This window comes from Chionomys nivalis, chromosome 4, assembly GCF_950005125.1.
Source record: "Chionomys nivalis chromosome 4, mChiNiv1.1, whole genome shotgun sequence".
In the NCBI taxonomy this organism is placed as follows: domain Eukaryota; kingdom Metazoa; phylum Chordata; class Mammalia; order Rodentia; family Cricetidae; genus Chionomys; species Chionomys nivalis.
The window spans coordinates 54,647,038-54,663,743 of NC_080089.1; the positions used below are offsets into that span (position 1 = coordinate 54,647,038).

At 39.8% G+C, this 16,706-nt stretch overlaps 1 protein-coding gene across 2 annotated transcripts in view; it reads right to left on the bottom strand.

The window, feature by feature from the left end:
- Scaper (S-phase cyclin A associated protein in the ER) overlaps positions 1-16,706 on the bottom strand; it is a 372,041-nt gene that overhangs the window by 260,582 nt on the left and 94,753 nt on the right. The gene's annotated exons all lie outside the window — the stretch shown is intronic.

Sequence of the window (16,706 nt, forward strand, 5' to 3'; positions counted from 1 at the left end):
CTCGTTGGAGCACAGTCAAACTCTTAGTGATAAGCTCCTTCCCCAATCCCTCACCAAAAGCCATCAACTGTGAAAAGCTATACTTCAGCATCTTTATCACATTTTTTTTTTTTTTTTTTGCATGTGAGGGGTTCAAAACAGGGTTTCTCGGTGTAGCCTTGACTGTCCTGGAACTTGCTCTGTAGACCAGGCTGACTCAAACTCACAAAGATCTGCCTGTCTCTGCTTCCCTAGTGCTGGGATAAATGGTATGCACCAACCACTGTGAAGACCCAAAAATGTGAACCTATTTTCACCTTGACCAAAGGTCAGAGAGTTGGAACTTACCTCTATTCCTTCAAGGTTATTTTCTGTTTTTACCTCAAACAAAGGTCCCACCTATATTCACCACCACCACCACCACCACCACCAGTTCTGAGAGTTCTACTCTCTCAAGGTAACTCTCTCAAGGTAACTGTCAACAAGCCCTGGTAATAATATCCAGACCTTGTATTTCAGGAATAGAGAAGTAGATATGTACAACTCCAAACAAAAGTCTAAGTATACAACTAAGTTCCTACTCCCTTAAGGAGATAACAATGGAATCCAAACAGGAGTGGTCTGCCTATAGAATGTTTTGGTATAGGGTGTGAGCTTGACTTGTTTTGTTCTAGCAACAGAATGTTTAACTATGAATGCAGCCCACAACCTTACATCATGTTAATGCGGTTTTTTATCTTATTCCTACCCCTTGAGTCAGGGATATTTTAAGCAACTGGAAATTAAACACAAGCAATTTCAGTATTCACTGGAACTCCCTCCTGGTACTATCTTATGTTTTCTGTTTTATTATTTTACTCATGTCTTCATACTCTTTACTAATTTTTCTGAGCCTTACACCGCTACCCTGGTAAATGGTATTTTTGTCAAGGTTGGTGCCCAACAAACTGCCTAACCCTTTATAACAGCTTTTAAGGACTCTCTTTAATAGCTTCTTGTCTGGACTGTTTCTTTGGGGGGACACGTTGTCACAGACACTGTCAATGTCTCTCATCCACAGTTATGAATGCAGTCATTAATACCACCACAAAAGAAGGGTCCTTGCCCATAACAGTCAGCAGCAGCATGGATCATGGACTTCCACATTATTTCTGGCAGCAGCTCAGGTCATGGACATCAATATGGTCGCAGGCAGCAGAAGGGATCAGGGTTATCAACATATCATCCAGCTGTAGGTGGCCACATCAGAGGAACAGCAGGTGGCAATTGAAGTTCAAGGTGTGGCCCACCAGGAGGCAAATCTCTGAGGGGTAAATCTCAGATAAGCAAGGCCCTAAGACCACAGACCCCAAAATGTGTTTTGCTTCTGCTGTGCCTTTACACATTTGCTGTTGCTATCTGTCTCTTGTATCAGGCCTGGAATAATGGGTGAAGAGATTCCCATTGCCTCTAATGTAGTGTGTTTATCTCATGGAAACTTCCCGTTCTACTGAGCATTTTTACCTGTGGATTACTATGAAGATAATTCCTTCTTAAGCTGTACTGTCTAATAGGTAATAATAATGTTAGTTTATTCGGAGTTTTGATGACTAAAAATAAAACAAGGAAGTGTCACACAGCTAGAATACATGAGATTCCATTAAGGAGCCATATAAACTATGACTCAGGTTAATGATTAAGAAAAACAAGCACGCCTTTAATCCCAGCACTTGGGAGGCAGAGGCAGGCGGATCTCTGTGAGTTCGAGACCAGCCTGGTCTACAAGAGCTAGTTCCAGGACAGGCTCCAAAACCACAGAGAAACCCTGTCTCGAAAAACCAAAAAAAAAAAAAAAAAAAGAAAAAAGAAAAAAAAAGAAAAACAATTGAGTCCTAGTTAGTCCAGCTACCTTATATTCTTTTAACCTTAATGTTGGCAGATGTGTTCACAGGTTTCAGAGTGCACTGTAGCTGAAACAAAGCCTTCTAATAATGTAAGGTTAGACTAAGATGTTTTTGTCAAATAGTTTTGAGGTGGAAAACCCACAAAGACAACCTAAAGTTTTAGAAAGGCACATAGCTGAATGAGGAACTTGTTGAGGTCAGGGAACAAGAACAAAGCAGTCCAATTACCATTAGCTGACTTGCCTTGCTTGCTAGGATTGGTTGATGACCAACGGTGATGATTAATTCCTTATACCCATTTCTGCCCTCAATCTCCTGATAGAAGAAACTATTGACAAGTGGCTATGTACCCTAAAGATTTAAAGTAGAGTTGATTGATTCTTTTTCATATATAAAAGTTTAGATTTGTGATTCCTTTAAGAGTCCTTAAAAGATTACCTTTCAAGATAAGCAATAAAGTGATTGGTCTTTTCTTTGTAACAGCCTGCCAGTAAAAGACATGACAAAAAAGAATATCTTCCCTACACGGTTAATCTATAATACGTTGTTTGAGTATGTATGTACACTGGTTCTTGGGATAATTTGTTTTTCACTTGTAATATGTGAAATGTGTAGTCACGTAAAAAAACAAGCTGATTTTTACTATTTGTTTTGTATCCATTGCAATCATTCACTTGAAAAACAGAATGTAACCACATTGTAATTTTTATATTGCCTCAAAGATTTTGCTGGGGTATATAAGGTGCAAGAAAAAGAATAAAAATAGAGTTAAAATGTGTTAGTAGGAAAATATCAAGACTGTGAGAATTAAAAGGGAAACATCAATATTGAGAGAATTAGGAGGAAAACATCAATATTGAGAGAATTAGGAGGAAAACATCAAGAGAGTTAGAAGGAGAAGGAAAACATCAAGAGAGACAGAAGTGACATTTCTGGATAAAGATAAGAAAAGAGAATACAGAATACAAAATCAGAATTTTTTTTTAAAAAAAGGAGAATAGAGAAAAGTATCTAAAGGAAACCATCAAAAGAATGTGTGAGTGACTTTTTCTTTAACTCCCTCAGATTAAAAAGTCTAGTATGTGTCTACTCTATGGCTTCCTTTTGAGTCCTGCAGCACCCGGGAGCTGTCTCCCCAGGCAATGGTATCCAGAGGCAGCACACACCATAGAAGGTTATCAACAAGACTTAATCCAGAAAAATAAAGCATTTTTAATCTCACAGCCCAGGCGCTCTTGCCAGCTACATGCTTCTTTGTCCACCAGAGCTGGGAAAATATAATACGCCACTCTCACCAACAGACAAGCCATCCAAACAAAATCTAAACAGGGAGAGGCTGGAACCAATGAACATTATAAGTCAAAGGGACCTAACATATTTACATAACGTTTCACCCAGACATCCTATCTGACCACCAGATTAAAGCTGCATATCAGCAACAGAAAGCTTACAAACGTGGAAACTGAACAACTCACTGCTGAATGAAAAATGGGTCAAGGTAGAAATTAAAAAAGAAATTAAAGACTTTCTAGACTTAAATGAAAATGAATAAACAACATACCCAAACTTATGGAACACAGTGAAGGTGGTTCTAAGAGGCAAGTTTATAACACTAAGTGATTACATTTTAAAAAATGGAGATCTTATAATGTAACTTAACAGAACAACTGAAAGCCCTAGACGAAAAAGAAAAAAAGTTATACCCAAAAGAAGTAGATGGAAAAAAGACAAGAAGAAAAGCATAAACCTAGAAAATGGGAAAATATTTTTACCAACTACATATCTGATGGAGGGCTAATATCCAAAATATGCAAAGAACTCAAAAAACTAGACATCGAAAAAACAACCCAATTAAAAAATGAGGCACAGTTCTAAACAGAAAATTCTCAAAAGAGGAAATTCAAATGGCTGGAAAAACAAATGTTCAAAATTCTTAGTCACCAGGGAAATGAAAATTAAAACTTCTTTGAGATTTCATCTTATACCTGTCAAAATGGCTAAGATTTAAAAAAAAGAAACAAAAACAAAAAACAGGTAACATGTTGTTCATCCTTAGGAGGATGTGAAGTAAGGGGAACACTCATCCATTGCTAGTGAAGTGAAAATTTGTATAGCATTACACTATGAAAATCAGTGTGACAGTGCCTCAGGAAGATGGGAATAAATCTACCTCAAGATCCAGCTATAACAATCCTGGGCATATACTCAAAAGGACACTTCATCCTACCACAGAGACACTTGCTCATAATGGCCAGAAATCATAAACAACCTTGAACTCTCTCAATATTTCTTTATGAATAGATAAAGAAAATATGGTACATTTACACAACAGAATATCACTCAGCCACTAAAAAATAAAATTTGCAGGTAAATGGATGGGACTAGAAAAAGAAATCATCCTGAGTGAGGTAACCCAGACCAAAAAAAAGATGAACATGGTATGTACTCACTTGTAAGTGATACTAGCCATAAACAAAGGTTATTGAGCCTATAATTCATGATCCCAAAGAAGCTAGATAACAAAGTGAACCTAAGAAAAACATACATATATCCACCTAGAAAATCAAAATAGACAAGATCACCTGACAAAATGGAAAGCATGGGGGTGGGGAGAGAAGAGAGGGTGGAAGGGGAACGGGGGGGGGGGGCGGGGAGGGGAGAAGGGGAGGGAGAAGAACTTGGAATGGAATGGTCAAGATGGAGGAAGGATAGAGATGAGTGCAAGGAAAAAGATATCTTGATTGAGGGAGCCATTATGGGGCTAGCAAGAAACCTAGCTCTAGAAAAATTCACAGGAATCCACATGGATGACCCCAGCTAGGACCCTAAGCAATAGAGGAGAAGGTGCCCGAACTGGTCTTGCCTTGTAGTCATATTGATGAATATCTTATTGTATTTTTTTTATTTTTTTATACTTTTTTTATTTATTTAATTATTAAAGATTTCTGCCTCTTCCCCGCCACCACCTCCCATTTCCCCCCCTCCTCCAATCAAGTCTTCCTCCCTCCTCAGCCCAAAGAGCAAGCAGGTTTCCCTGCCCTGTGGGAGGTCCAAGGACCACCCACCTCCATCCAGGTCTATTAAGGTGAGCATTCAAACTGCCTAGGCTCCCACAAAGCCATTATGTGCAATAGGATCAAAAACCCATTGCCATTGTTCTTCAGTTCTCAGTAGTCCTCATTGTCCGCTATGTTCAGTAAGTCCAGTTTTGTCCCATGCTTTTTCAGATCCCGGCCAGCTGGCCTTAGTGAGTTCCCGATAGAACATCCCCATTGCCTCAGTGTGTGGGTGCACCCCTCGCGGTCCTGAGTTCCTTACTCGTGCGCTCTCTCCTTCTGCTCCTCCTTTGGATCGTGAGACTTCAGTCCAGTGCTCCAATGTTGGTCTCTGTCTCTGTCTTCTTGCATCGCCTGATGAAGGTTAATATTCAGGAGGATGCTTATATGTTTTTCTTTGGGTTCACCTTCTTAATTAGCTTCTCTAGAATCACGAATTATAGTCTCAATGTCCTTTATTTATGGCTAGAAACCAAATATGAACGAGTACATCCCATGTTCCTCTTTTTGGGTCTGGCTTAACTCACTCAGGATAGTGTTTTCAATTTCCGTCCATTTGCCTGCAAAATTCAAGAAGTCATTGTTTTTTACTGCTGAGTAGTACTCTAATATGTATATATTCCATACTTCCTTCATCCATTCTTCCATTGAAGGGCATCTAGGTTGTTTCCAGGTTCTGGCTATTACAAACAATGCTGCTATGAACATAGTTGAGCATATACTTTTGTTGTATGATAGGGCATCTCTTGGGTATATTCCCAATAGTGGTATTGCTGGGTCGAGAGGTAGGTTGAACCCAACTTTCCTGAGAAACCGCCACACTGCTTTCCAAAGTGGTTGCACAAGTTTGCATTCCCACCAGCAATGGATGAGTGTGCCCTTTTCTCCACAACCTCTCCAGCAGAGGCTATCATTGGTGTTTTTGATTTTAATCATTCTGACAGGTGTAAGATGGTATCTTAATGTTGTCTTGATTTGCATTTCCCTGATTGCTAAGGAAGTTGAGCACGATCATAAGTGTCTTTTGGCCATTTGAACTTCTTCTATTGAGAATTCTCTGTTCAGCTCAGTGCCCCATTTTATAATTGGATTGATTAACCTTTTACGGTCTAATTTCTTGAGTTCTTTATATATTTTGGAGATCAGACCTTTGTCAGTTGTGGGGTTGGTGAAGATCTTCTCCCAGTCAGTGGGTTGCTCTTCTGTCTTAGTGACAGTGTCCTTTGCTTTACAGAAGCTTCTCAGTCTCAGGAGGTCCCATTTATTCAATGATGTCCTTAGTGTTTGTGCTGCTGGGGTTGTACGTAGGAAGTGTTCTCCCGTGCCCATGTGTTGTAGAGTACTTCCCACTTTCTCTTCTATCAGGTTCAGTGTGTTCGGACTGATATTGAGGTCTTTAATCCATTTGGACTTTAGTTTTGAGCATGGTGATAGACAAGAATCTATTTTCATTCTTGTACAGATTGACATCCAGTTTTGCCAGCACAATTTGTTGAAGATACTCTCTTTTTTCCATTGTATACTTTTAGCTCCTTTATCGAAAATCAGGTGTGTTCATAGGTGTGTGGGCTAAAGTCAGGGTCTTCTATTCGATTCCATTGGTCAACTTCTCTGTTTTTATGCCAATACCAAGCTGTTTTCAATACTGTAGCTCTGTAATAGAGTTTGAAGTCAGGGATGGTAATGCTTCCAGACAATCCTTTATTGTATAAGATTGTTTTGGCTATCCTGGGTTTTTTGTTTTTCCATATAAAGTTGATTATTGTCTTCTCCAGATCTGTGAAGAATTTTGATGGGATTTTGATGGGGATTGCGTTGACTCTATAGATTGCTTTTGGTAGAATTGCCATTTTTACTATGTTGATCCTCCCAATCCAAGAGCAAGGGAGATCCTTCCACTTTCTGGTGTCCTCTTCAATTTCTTTCTTCAAAGACTTAAAGTTCTTGTCAAATAGATCTTTCACTTCCTTGGTTAGAGTTACCCCAAGATATTTTATGCTATTTGTGGCTATCGTGATGCTTCTCTGATTTCCCTCTCTGCTTCCTTATCCTTAGTGTATAGGAAGGCAACTGATTTTTTGGAGTTGATTTTGTAACCTGCCACATTCCCTAAGGTGTTTATCAGCTGTAGGAGTTCTTTGGTAGAGTTTTTGGGGTCGCTTATGTATACTATCATATCTTGATGAATATCTTAAATGTTACCATAGAACCTTCATCCAGAAACAGAGACAGAAACCCGCATTGGAGCACAGGACTGAGCTCCCCAAGTCCAGTTGAAGAGTGGAAGGAGTGAGAATATGAGCAAAGAGGTCAAGACCATGATGGGGACACCCACTGAAACAGCTTACCTGAGCTAATCAGAGCTCACCAACCCCAGCAGACAGGAAGGAACCAGCATAGACCCACACTAGTCCCTCTGAATGTTGGTGATATTTATTGGGTTGAGGCAAACAGTAAGACCACTGGCAGTGGCACCAGGATTTACCCCTACTGCTTGTACTGGATTTTTGGGGACCCATTACCCATTCTCTTTGGATGGATATCTTGCTCAGCCTAAATATAGTAGGGAGGGCCTTGGACCTTCCCCAATGCAATGTGCCTTACCTAATCTGTGAAGTGGATGGCAGGGAACGGGGGGAGGGTAAGTGGAGTGAATAAGAGGAGAGGAGGGAGTGGGAACTTGGATTGGTATGTATAATGAAAAAAGATAGTTTGTTTTCTTTAAAAAAAAAAAAACCAAAACCATAACTCAGGCAACTTATAAAAGAAAGCATTTATCTTATGGGCTCACGATTCTAGAGGGTTAGAACCCATGAGCATCATGGCAGAGGAAATCAAGGAGACAGGCATGCAGGCATGGCACTAGAGCAGCAGTAGACAGCTTACATATTGAGACAACAAAAGGAGACAGAGAGAGCTAAATGAGAATGGTGTAGCCTTTTCCAATCTCAAAGCCCACCCCAGTAACACACCTCCTTCAATGTCACACCTCCTAATCCTTCCCAAATAATTCCACAAATTGTGACCAAGCATTCAAATACATGAGCCTGTGGGGCCATTCTCATTCAAACCACCACAAATTGTAGCATTAAACATACAAAATAAATGATGCCATATTGATACTAAAAGAATTTAACAGCCCACAGCGGATGGCAGCGGCAGAACCCCGGCCCGCGGCGGTCGGCAGCGGCAGAACCCCGGCACGCTGCGGACGGCAGTGGCGGACCCTCGGCCCGCGCATGGATGGAAGCGGTGGACCCCCGGCCTGCACAGTTAAATCAAGTAGGTTTTTTTGAGGCCTGGCCTGTAGAGGGGGAGGCCTTTTATTGGTGAGGTCCACGGGCGAACGAGGAGCCGCGTCCTATCCCTGAAGACCCTCCTGAGTGGGGAGAGTGTTCTGGGCCCGTGCCCGGACACAGGAAACGGAGCGGGAGCATTCTCAGACCCCCTTCACCCCCTGGTAAGCCTGCAAAGGCTGATACCCTCTGCGGGGGCTGCTCCTCCTCTGCTGCGACCTCTCTATTTCTGGCACATCCCAGCTTGTGCCCAGGGCCCTCTTCCACTCCCCTTCCCTTCTGCGGGACTGCAAGATCACCCAGTAAAGCCTGTTTGGGCACTGGGTCGGGAGCTCCGGGCAGAGGACAGCGGGAGTTTCTCTGTCTTGGTGGCTGGCCTACAAAGGGGTAGGCCTTTTGTGGACGAGGTCCTGGGCAAACGGGGAGCCTGGTCCTGGTCCTGAAGATCCTTCTGAGTGGTGAGAGCGATCTTGGCCCACGGCGGGAGCCAGGAAACTGAGCGAGGGCACTTTGTAAGCGGAGCCCTTGGCCAGCAGGGAAACCTGTTCTTGACTTAAAAGACCCATTAGATAGCATTGTTAGGAGAAGATGGGCAGGCGCCAAGGCAAGAATTCACCCAACAATATGAAAAACAACATGGAAACACCAGAACCCAATGATCTTACAACAGAAGGACTTGAACACATTAACAAAGAAGAAGTGGAAAAAATTGACTTTATGAAAGCAATAGAGTCCCTTAAACAACATGTAAAAAACACCCTTATAGAAATGGATGAGAAGTATAACAAAAAGTTTGATGAAATGAGTAAATACGTAAATGATGCCCTGGGAAACCAAGAAAAAACGATCAAACAGGTAAAGGAAACAGTTCAAGAATTGAAAACGGAAATTGAAGCAAGGAAGAAAACACAAAATGAGGACCAGTTGGATATGGAAAATCTAGGTCAACGAGCAGAGGCTACAGAAACAAGCATAATCAACAGACTACAAGAGATAGAAGAAAGAATCTCAGATTCCAAAGACAACATAGAGAAAATAAACGCACAAATCAAAGAAAACAGCAAAACCAACAAAGTTTTGTCACAAAACATTCAGGAAATATGGGACACAATAAAAAGACCAAACCTAAGAATAATAGGGATACAAGAAGGAGAAGAGTCACAACTCAAAGGTCCAGAAAATATTTTTAACAAAATTATAGAAGAAAACTTTCCCAACATAAAGAAAGATATTCCTTTGAATATTCAAGAAGCATACAGAACACCAAACAGACTGGATCAAAGAAAAACATCCCCTCGCCATATTATAATCAAAACACAAAATATACAGATTAAAGAAAGAATATTAAGAGCTGCAAAGGAAAAAGGGCAAGTTACTTATAAAGGTAAACCGATCAGACTTACACCTGACTTCTCTATGGAAACCATGAAAGCCAGAAGGTCCTGGATAGAGGTACTGCAGAAACTAAGAGACCATGGATGCAAACCCAAACTACTATACCCAGCCAAGCTATCGTTCACTATCAATGGAGAAAACAAGACATTCCAGGATAAGAACAAATTTAAACAATACGTAGCCACAAATCCAGCCCTACAGAAAGTAATAGAAGGAAAATCACAACACAAGGAATCCAACATAGCCAACACTGCCTACAATAACTCAGGCATCTAGCGACCCTTCACCAGCACGACTCAAAGAAGGGAGACACACAAACTCTACTACAAAAAAACAATAGAAATAACCAGAGTAATCAACCACTGGTCATTAATATCACTTAATACTAATGGTCTCAATTCACCTATAAAAAGACACAGACTAAAAGATTGGATACGAAAACAGGATCCAACATTCTGCTGTTTGCAAGAAACACATCTCAACCACAAAGACAGGCATCTACTCAGAGTAAAGGGATGGGAAAAGGTTTTTCAAGCAAATGGTCCTAAGAAAAAAGCAGGTGTGGCCATACTAATTTCTAACAAAACGGACTTCAAACTAAAATCAACCAGAAGAGATCGAGATGGACACTTTATACTCATAACAGGAACAATTCATCAGGATGAAGTCTCAATCCTGAATATCTACGCCCCTAATATAAAAGCACCCACTTATGTAAAAGAAATATCACTAAAACTCAAGGCAGAAATCAAACCACACACACTAGTAGTAGGAGACTTCAACACACCTCTCTCACCAATGGACAGGTCAATCAGACAGAAACCTAATAGGGACTTAAGAGAATTGTTGGAGGTAATGAAGCAAATGGACTTAACCGACATCTATAGAACACTCCACCCAAATAGGAAAGAATATACCTTCTTCTCTGCAGCTCATGGAACCTTCTCGAAAATTGACCACATACTGGGTAACAAAGGAAACCTCCACAGATACAAAAAAATATCAGTGTCCTCCTGTGTCTTATAAGATCACCACGGATTAAAGTTAGAAGGCAACAACAATGCTAACCCCAAAAAGCCGACAAACTCATGGAAACTGAACAGTCAACTACTGAACCACACCTGGGTCAAGGAAGAAATTAAGAAATTAAAGTCTTCCTTGAATTTAATGAAAATAAAGAGACAACATACTCAAACCTATGGGACACGATGAAAGCTGTGCTCAGAGGAAAGTTCATAGCACTAAGTGCCCACTTAAAGAAAATGGAGAAAGCATACATTGGGGACTTAACAGCACACCTGAAAACTCTAGAAAAAAAAGAAGCAGAAGCACCCAGGAGGAGTAGAAGACTGGAAATAATCAAACTGAGGGCAGAAATCAACAAAATAGAAACAGAAAACAGTCCAAAGAATCAATGAAACAAAAAGTTGGTTCTTAGAGAAAAATCAACAAAATCGACAAACCCCTTTCCAAACTAATTAAACGACAGAGAGAGAACACGCAAATAAATAAGATCAGAAATGAAGAGGAGGACATAACTACAGACACAGAGGAAATTCAGAGAATCATTAGATCTTACTACAAAAGCCTGTATGCCACAAAACTGGAAAATGCAAAAGAAATGGACACTTTTTTAGATAAGTACCATATACCAAAGCTAAACCAAGAACAGGTGAATGATCTAAATAGACCGGTTAGTCGCGAAGAATTAGAAATGGTTATCAAAAATCTCCCTTCCAAAAAAAGCCCAGGACCAGATGGTTTCAATGCAGAATTCTACCAGACCTTCCAAGAAGAGCTAATACCTATACTTCTTAATGTATTTCACAATATAGAAACAGAAGAGTCATTGCCAAATTCCTTTTATGAAGCTACAGTTACCCTGATACCAAAACCACACAAAGACCCAACCAAGAAAGAGAATTACAGGCCTATCTCACTCATGAACAGCGATGCAAAAATCCTCAATAAAATACTGGCAAACCGAATCCAAGAACACATCAGAAAAATTATCCATTATGATCAAGTAGGCTTCATCCCAGAGATGCAGGGCTGGTTCAACATACGCAAATCTATCAATGTAATCCACCATATAAATAAACTGAAAGAAAAAAACCATATGATCATTTCATTAGATGCTGAAAAAGCATTCGACAAAATTCAACACCCCTTTATGATGAAGGTCTTGGAGAGATTAGGGATAAAAGGATCATACCTAAATATAATAAAAGCTATTTACAGCAAGCCGACAGTCAACATTAAATTAAACGGAGAAAAACTCAAAGCCATCCCACTAAAATCAGGAACACGTCAAGGATGTCCACTCTCTCCATACCTCTTCAATATAGTGCTTGAAGTTTTAGCAATAGCGATAAGACAACATAAGGGGATCAAGGGGATTCGTATTGGAAAGGAAGAAGTTAAGCTTTCGTTATTTGCAGATGATATGATAGTATACATAAGCGACCCAAAAAAACTCTACCAAAGAACTCCTACAGCTGATAAACACCTTTGGGAATGTGGCAGGATACAAGATCAACTCCAAAAAATCAGTTGCCTTCCTATACACTAAGGATAAGGAAGCAGAGAGGGAAATCAGAGAAGCATCACCTTTCACGATAGACACAAATAGCATAAAATATCTTGGGGTAACTCTAACCAAGGAAGTGAAAGATCTATTTGACAAGAACTTTAAGTCTTTGAAGAAAGAAATCGATGAGGAGACCAGAAAATGGAAGGATCTCCCTTGCACTTGGATTGGGAGGATCAACATAGTAAAAATGGCAATTCTACCAAAAGCAATCTATAGAGTCAACGCAATCCCCATCAAAATCCCATCAAAATTCTTCACAGATCTGGAAAAGACAATAATCAACTTTATATGGAAAAACAAAATACCCAGGATAGCCAAAACAATCTTATACAATAAAGGATTGTCTGGAAGCATTACCATCCCTGACTTCAAACTCTATTACAGAGCTACATACAGTATTGAAAACAGCTTGGTATTGGCATAGAAACAGAGAAATCGACCAATGGAATCGAATAGAAGACCCTAGCTTTAACCCACAAACCTATGAATACCTGATTTTTGATAAAGGAACTAAAAGTATTCAATGGAAGAAAGAAAGCATCTTTAACAAATGGTGCTGGCAAAACTGGATGTCAGCCTGTAGAAGAATGAAAATAAATCCATATCTATCACCATGCTCAAAACTAAAGTCCAAATGGATTAAAGACCTCAATATCAGTCCGAACACACTGAACCTGATAGAAGAGAAAGTGGGAAGTACTCTACAACACATGGGCACGGGAGAACACTTCCTACGTACAACCCCAGCAGCACAGACATTAAGGGCATCATTGAATAAATGGGACCTCCTGAGACTGAGAAGCTTCTGTAAAGCAAAGGACACTGTCACTAAGACAAAAAGGCAACCCACTGACTGGGAGAAGATCTTCACCAACCCCGCAACAGACAAAGGTCTGATCTCCAAAATATATAGAGAACTCAAGAAAGTAGACCGTAAAGGGCTAATCAACCCAATTAAAAAATGGGGCACTGAGCTGAACAGAGAATTCTCAACAGAAGAAGTTCAAATGGCCAAAAGACACTTAAGGTCATGCTCAACTTCCTTAGCAATCAGGGAAATGCAAATCAAGACAACATTAAGATACCATCTTACACCTGTCAGAATGGCTAAAATAAAAAACACCAATGATAGCCTTTGCTGGAGAGGTTGTGGAGAAAGGGGTACACTCATCCATTGCTGGTGGGAATGCAAACTTGTGCAACCACTTTGGAAAACAGTGTGGCGGTTTCTCAGGAATTTCAGGATCCACCTACCCCTGGACCCAGCAATACCACTCTTGGGAATATACCCAAGAAATGCCCTATCATACAACAAAAGTATATGCTCAACTATGTTCATAGCAGCATTGTTTGTAATAGCCAGAACCTGGAAACAACCTAGATGCCCTTCAATGGAAGAATGGATGAAGGAAGTATGGAATATATACATATTAGAGTACTACTTAGCAGTAAAAAACAATGACTTCCTGAATTTTGCACGAAAATGGACAGAAATAGAAAACACTATCTTGAGTGAGGTGAGCCAGACCCAAAAAGAGGAACATGGGATGTACTCACTCATATTTGGTTTCTAGCCATGAATAGGGGACGTTGAGCCTATTATGCGTGGTCCTAGAGAAGCTAATTAAGAAGGTGAACCCAAAGAAAAACATTTAGGCGATGAAAGGAGACAGAGACAAAGACCCATATTGGAGCACCGGACTGAAATCTCAAGGTCCAAATCATGAGCAGGAGACAGAGCACGAACAAGGAACGCAGGACCGCGAGGGGTGCACCCACACACTGAGACAATGGGGATGTTCTATCAGGAACTCACCAAGGCCAGCTGGCCTGGGTCTGAAAAAGCATGGGATAAAACCGGACTTGCTGAACATAATGGACAATGAGGACTACTGAGAACTCAAGAACAATGGCAATGGGTTTTTGATCCTACTGCACGTACTGGCTTTGTGGGAGCCTAGGCAGTTTGGATGCTCACCTTACTAGACCTGGATGGAGGTGGGTGGTCCTTGGACTTCCCACAGGGCAGGGAACCCGGATTACTCTTAGGGATGATGAGGGAGGGGGACTTGATGGGGGAGGGGGAGGGAAATGGGAGGTGGTGGCGGGGAGAAGGCAGAAATCTTTAATAAATAAATAATAAAAAGAAACAAAAAAAAAAGAATTTAACAAACATGACACGGATGGATTTTTAAATTATATAGGGAAGAAACACTACCTCAGTTAGGTAATCAAAGGTAACAACATCAGGGCTGGAAGTGATTTCAGAGGATAACTGCGTCCCATAAGGCATCCTCAGCTCAGATTCCCCAGGGCCCACATAAAAAGTTGGGTTTTTAGCATGTGCCTATAAGCCTAGTGCTAAGCAGCTGGAGACCAGAGGATCCTTGGGTATTGTTGGCCAACAAGTTTAGCCAAACTAGTGACCTCCAGGTTTACTGACAGAACTTTTTTGTTGTTATTCTTGTTCAAAAATAAGATTAAAAATCAATTGAAGAAATTTCTGATGCTGATCTCTTGCCTCCAAATGTACACGTGCACATATGCACTTAAACCCATGTGAAATACAAATAAGGAATAAATCAAGATGATATCATAAGCTTTTGATATGTTAATAATACTCCACTTGTGTTATCCTCCTCATAAAACATCATAACCCCAATCTAACCATAAGAAAAATATCAGACATGTCCTAAGAAACATCCTATAAAAATCTCAAACACTGGGATGTAAAGACGGCTAGGCAGTTAAGAGCACTGGCTGTTCTAGAGGATCCAGGTCGAATTCCCAGAACCCACATGGCTGCTCACAACCATCTTAAACTCCAATTTCAGAGGATCTGAGGCTATCTCCTTGCCTCTGAGGGCAGTAGGCAGCACAGACACACATGTATGAAAAATATCCATATACATAAAATAAGATAATTTAAAATACTAAATACTAACTCCTTGAAACTGTGGAATCATCAAACCCAAAGAAAGTTTAAGAAACCATCAAACCTCAAAGAACCAAAGAGAACTAACAAATATTTGAAGAAATTATGGTAAATAATGGTCAAATGCTTCCAAAATTTATCTTTAAAAACACATTAATTGGCTGGGCGGCGGTGGCACACACCTTTCATTCCAGCACTTGGAGGCAACGGCAGTGATTTTGAGGCCAGCCTGGTTTACAAAGGAAGCTCCAGAACAGCCAGGACTGTCATAGAGAAACCCTGTCTTGAAAATCCAAAAAAGAAAAACAAAACCAAACAAAAACACATTAATACACAAACCATTAATATAAAGAGAAACAAATGGATCTCTAGAAAAAATATTTTCAAAATTTCAAAAGACAAAGAGAATGACTATTTTTGAGCATGAAGAAACAATTTACCACACTTAGGAAAAATAGCATGATTAAAGGCAGAGGTCTCATTAGAAACAAAGGAAAAGAACAAATCAAAATTTTGAAAGAAAAACTATTATTCAAATGAAATAAAATTAAAATATTCCCAGATGAATGAGTAACCAGAAGTTCACTGAACACAAAATCCTTTGCAAAAAAATGCTACAGTAAGTCTTATCAACTAAAAAAAAAAAACATCGCACCTGGATAAAAAGAAATGACACATATCAGAATGATTAATAAATGCTTAAAGAAACACAAAGGAATGCAAAAATGCTTTTGTGTTTAATTTTGTGGTTTCTTTAAAAAATATAGGACAGCATAAGAAATAACTGTAACTCTATATTCTTCTGTTCATAACACATACAGATGCAAGATGTGCAACAATAGGGCATGAGAGGAAGAACAAAGTTGCTGCATTTACCATAGCTAATTTTGTCATAAACTTAAGTATATTGTAATAAGCCAAAAAGACTTCTATACTTCAGCCAGTAAACAGTAAGACAAAAATTTAAAAAATGCACCTTTAAGACTCAATAAGGAACTGTGACAGAGGAACTGCCTCTATCAGATAGGTCTACAGTCATGTCTGAGGGGCATTTTGAGTATGGATTGAGGAGGAAGGGCCCATATCACCATGGGCAGTGTCAACCCAGGACTGGATGTAAGACCAGTTAGCTAGTAAGCAGCATTCCCACAGGGTTTCTGCTTCAGTGCTTGTCTTGGTTTCTACTGATGATGGACTATAACCTGCAAGTCAGATAAAGCCTTTCTTTCCCAGGTTGCTTTCTAGTGTTTTATCACAGTAACAGAAAGAAAACTGGAAAAGGAGTTACAAATCATTTACCAGAAAGTTTTAGTTTAACAAAGAACAAAGCAGTAAAACTGAGAAAGACTTGAGACACAGAGATGACAAATCCAAAACTGTGGCAAAAAAAAAAAAAACCAATCATATTAGGAACAAACATTTGAATCAGAAGGCAGAAATAAATAAGCATATTTCAGAAAATTAAAATACATGTTCAAGAAACGAAACCACAATAGATGCAAGTACAAGGACAGAAGACAAACTAAAAGGTAACTATGGTCGTATTTATAACAGAACAAAACTGGCTTT